Source organism: Gavialis gangeticus, unplaced genomic scaffold (genome assembly GCF_001723915.1).
Source record: "Gavialis gangeticus isolate Ggan-Ray unplaced genomic scaffold, GavGan_comp1, whole genome shotgun sequence".
NCBI lineage: Eukaryota > Metazoa > Chordata > Crocodylia > Gavialidae > Gavialis > Gavialis gangeticus.
Window position 1 is genome coordinate 67,204,863 of NW_017729032.1, and position 4,851 is coordinate 67,209,713.

General features: G+C 45.9%; 1 protein-coding gene across 2 annotated transcripts in view; it reads left to right on the forward strand.

The window, feature by feature from the left end:
- The window catches only part of LCP1 (lymphocyte cytosolic protein 1), a 75,738-nt gene that overhangs the window by 16,037 nt on the left and 54,850 nt on the right, over positions 1–4,851 (forward strand). Inside the window, exon 1 of one of the 2 annotated variants that reach the window (XM_019525119.1) lies at positions 2,989–3,097. The exons of the other annotated variant lie outside the window; for it this stretch is intronic. The gene's annotated coding sequence lies outside the window, so the exon portion shown is untranslated. Of the gene's footprint in view, positions 1–2,988; positions 3,098–4,851 lie in introns of those variants that run through there. 2 annotated transcript variants of the gene reach the window in all.

The following is a 4,851-nucleotide window of genomic DNA, read 5'->3' on the forward strand; positions in this document are numbered from 1 at the left end:
CCCCCCAGCCTCTGGGGGCACACAGCGTTCATGCCCAGACCCAGACCTGGGGTTACATGCCCTGGGAAAGTCTGGATCTGGAGGAGCAATCTGACTGGGGAGCACTGGGCAGTTTCCAGCCCTGGGAGACTCTGAGGCTGCAGGATAGGGGCCAGTCTAGGAGCACCAGGAATTTCTTGTCTTGGGAGGTTCTGGGACTGCAGGATCAGGGCCAGCCTGGAAGCACTCAGCAATTTCTATTCCCAGGGGAGGAGGGCCAGCCCAGTAGCTTCCCAGCAGTTCCAAGCTTTGGGGCTGAGGGAGTGGAGCCAGTCAGTAGTTCCCCACAGCTGCATGCCCCATGGCAGTCCAGGGTTGGGAGTGCCTGGCAATTCCTGGCCCCTGGAGACGGGCACCTGGGAACAATGTGCCTTAGAAATTCCCAAGGGGAGCTGCACTCTGGTCTCTCCCTGGCAGCCTCGGAGCATGGAGGGAAGGAGGGGACTTCTTAAACTGGGACTTCTGTGGCAGTCACGGCCTCCTATGGTAGGCACCCAGTCAGGGTTGCCTGCCTCACTGGGCTGCTTCCAGCAACCTCTGTCAGCCCAGGGAGCCCACAGAGAAGCCTGCAAGGTGTTGATGGGAGCCCCCTGGTCGCAGACCGTCGCCAGCATAGGCAATCTGCGCTGTTCCAGTTGGACATCCTGAACATGTGCACTGTTCATAACTGATTGGGATTCCTACCAGCTTCACTTAATGGCTAGATTTCAACCATTTATAATGAATGCTTGCACGAGTCACAAAAACATAGCTGGCCAGGAACCCAAGACTAATAGGAGTGAGGTGGAAGAGGAACATCCTAGTAGCTGAGTCGTTAGGGCACTCAACCATCAAGTTAAAAAAATACGTCTCTGGCTTCCAGTGCTCCTAACTACTACACTGCAGGTTAGATATTAAGCAGAGCCCTCTCCAGTGCTCATTTTGAAGATGGCCCCCTTATAAAAAGGGAGGGAGATATGTGGGTCCAGGTGGAAGAGCACAAGCTATAGGTTGTGTGATTCAGTGAGATAGCTGCTGTCTTGAAAAGGAGCAGGTCCTAGATCCTAGGTTGGATCAGAGGCAGAAGCTTCCCCATGACTGCTTTCCATCCACTTTATCCGGTGACTGTTAAATGCCAGGAGCAATGGCTCAGCTTCTGAAGGAGTGCTGGAGACACATCTGCATGGTGCCTGAATTGTGGTGTAGTAGTTTGTGCTTGGAATTCAGAGAAATATAGGGTTAAACCTCTTCTGTGTGGGAGAGAGAAGTGGGACTAGAAAATGGGTCTCTACCTTCCCTGGCTAACCGTTCAGCTTTTGAGCTAAATCATGGGAGGGCTACTCTCTTCTTCCTGATTTGGTGCAAGTATGTGCCTGGCTGATGCACAGCCTCCTGAGCATGCTCAGACTATGTACACATGCTTATGCACCCACACCTCAGAGGCAGGAAACTGCCATTTAAGCACACAAGTGGAAACAGAATTCTTCCCTAAACGGCTTTGAATAAACCCATTAAGCTCTCTGCCTCAGTTCCTTACCTGGAATCTGGGAACGGTAACATATTACATATTCCCCAGGGTGGTTCTGAGAATTAGTTTACATGTGAAAAAATACTCTGAAGTTGAAAGCACTAAGCAGCATTAAGTATGGTGAAACATGTCTTGAGTAACCACACAATGGACCGGCAGAAGTGACCAGAGATCACATCCTCATAATGGTTAAGCAGTATTATACTCATTAAGGGTTAAGTTCCACATTACACTTAGAGCATACTAAATCTGTGGAACTTTAAGCAGTGTTAAAGTTAGAACATGCTGTGAGCAGTTGCATGTTAAGGGTTAATACTGTTTCTTGCCTGCACAGCTCTGACTTGCTACTAGAGGGCTGGCAAGCAATGGGTTGTGGCTAGAAGCCAGGACATCTAGGCTCTATTCCTGCTGGGATGCTGGAGGACTTCAGATGGCTTGTTTTATCTTGGTGGAGCAGACTAAAGTTAGCCTAATATGAGCTAGGTAGCACCACCCAGAGTTAACTCTTGTCTGAAATGGCATAACTTTGAGATGCTCAGAGGGCTCCTTGCACAAGTTAAGGAACTTTAACATGTGGACACTCGTGTTTTTAGTTCTCTTAGTACAGTTGGTCTAAGTGTAATGTGTAACTTCACCCTAAGTTTGGGGATGCTTAGAGGTGCTTTCCTAAAGCAGGAAACTGTTCAGTGTGGGAAGATCCCTTGTGCAGGGTTCAGTGTAATAACTCTTGCTTATTGGCATCCATCTTACTGGCATCCATCGTCATCTGGTAGGACCTAAGCACTGGGGACTTACCCTTCTTGTGAGGGGTTTTCCTAAAGTGCTCTGCATCTGCATGTATATGACGCTCCAGTTAATCAGATGGTTTGATGAGTTGTATTTGGTACTTTTTTGATGAAAGAGACTTGATTTGAGTTTCTTTCAGACATGACTTTTTCCAACACTACAGCAGTAAAAGAAGCTACTCAAAAGGACAAGGGTAAAATCTTCACAGTGTAGAAGCCAGTGGGAGTGTTTCCTTTGGTTTCCATGTGGCAAGAATTTTACTTCAAAGCCCCACTGTACTGAACAGCCATTGTTATATACTAAGAGCTTGGTTTCCCATTCTGTTGAAATCCAGTTATGCTCATTTGCTAATATAAACATGATTTGAAGCAGCTGCTTGGTATAAAGGACCCGAGCTTTAATGTAACTGAGAATCCAGCCTTGAAAATGTAATGGTTTTATCTCAAACAAGATAAGGCATCAACAGAATACATAGCCCCATACAGAGAGGAAGAAAGGAAGAGATGCAGGCAGAAGGGGAAGTGGTAACAATATTTCAGTGTGACCTGCTCTGAGTAATCAGGTGATGATGGAAGCATGCCCCAAAGTAGGAAGATTTCCTTATAAAGACATCTTATTTTACTGCTAGACGTGGTTTTGCTGTTCTGTCATTCTAGTCACTTCCTTCCTGATGTATTGACAAGGCGCACTTCAGATCAGAAAGGGAGGCTTTTCTAGGCACACTCCAACCTACTTCTACTTAATTTTTTACAGCTTTCCAACAAGGTAACATTTTTTAATTTATTTTTTTAATTTCTTTTGCTTTAAGTTGGATCTGGCCAGTTGTTCATTCTCTTTGGCAGTTTGGACCTCTGCTTTGAGCTGTGGGGAGGCTTACAGCACCTGTTATGTTTCCAGTGCCTCACGCTCATGTGTGCGCTAGCTGTTTAACTGCACAGGAAATCTGTGGTTGCTTGCAAGAGGCTCAGGAGCCATGATAATTCATCTTTCAGTAGGCTGGTGCATATTATGTCTACAAAACTTTGGAAATGTATTTAGTGCTTTATTCTGGTTTAGCACCATTCCCCTGGTTTTCACTGGTGCTGTTTGCTGTACGTGCTTATTTTGAGAGTCTGAGAATAAGTAATATTAACCGTTTTGATTGCATAATAGATCATTGTGATAACGTAGTTTAGTTCCAATGGTATGAAAGGGCTTGTTCAAGCTAAAGTTTCTTCTATGCCTCAAAATACTCTGAGCTACTTATTAGGATGCCATGCAAGTTAATTTTATCTGTCTAATCTCACTGCGCTACCCCTCCTTAGATTAAAGAAACCATATCAGGCTGGCTGTTTTAAACTAATCACTGATTTCCATGGGGACTTTTATTTAAAAACCCATTACCCCCCATTCTGTAGCCATACATAATTTTTAAAAGGCTGCCACAAATCCCACTGATGTCAGTCAAAATATTTCTGTTTGATTGATTCTGCTCAATATTTCAGGCTTTGGATTAGACTGTAAAACTACTGTGTGTTTGTGACAAATGTTTGAACTCTCCAGGTGCATTTATATCTCACGAAAATTCAGGTGACGTGTGTGCAAACAAGGACTTTTCTGCTTATCTTTCCATTACAGAATTCCCATAGATTTTCCTGCCTTCTTTGGCTGGTGGGTGCAGATTACCATGCAGTTCAGTCAAGTTCAGTTAAATATTGGTTGTAAACATTGCTGGCCCTGAGGTCTCTGGGTGACTTTGGGTTTCTAAACCAGAAATGAAACAAGATATCATGTTCTCAGTAATTTAAGATAAGCTTGCAGGAATTGTGGTCTCCATGTCTGAGAGAATTCTCTTTTTGAGAGAATTATCATAGCACATGTCCATGAGGTGCCAGCAAGAGAGATTATGCTTAGGGGCAACCAACATGGGTTCATTAGAGGCAGGTCCTGTCAGACCAACCTGGTGGCCTTCCATGACCAGGTCACAAAATCCTTAGATGCAGGGGTAGCAGTGGACATAGTCTTTCTGGACTTTAGGAAGGCCTTCGGCACTGTCCCTCACCCCATTCTCATTAAAAAATTAGGAGATTGTGGTGTTGATGCCTACACGGTCAGATGGATCGCCAATTGGCTGGAGGGCTGCACCCAGAGAGTGGTGGTGGACGCGTCATTTTCAACCTGGCTGGATATGGGCAGTGGGGTCCCCCAGGGCTCGGTCCTCGGGCCCTCACTGTTCAACATCTTCATCAGTGACTTGGACGAGGGGGGAAAAAGCACCCTGTTCAAATTTTCTGATGACACTAAGATGTGGGGGGATGTAGGCACGCTAGAAGGGAGGAATAGGCTACAATCGGACCGAGACAGGTTACAGGGGTGGGTGGATGAGAATAGGATGGGATTCAACACTGACAAGTGCAAGGTGATGCACCTGGGGAAGAAGAACCAGCACCATACCTACAGGCTGGGGAACTCCATTCTCATCAGTGCAGAGGCAGAAAAGGATCTTGGAGTCATCATTGATGCCAAGATGAACATGGGCC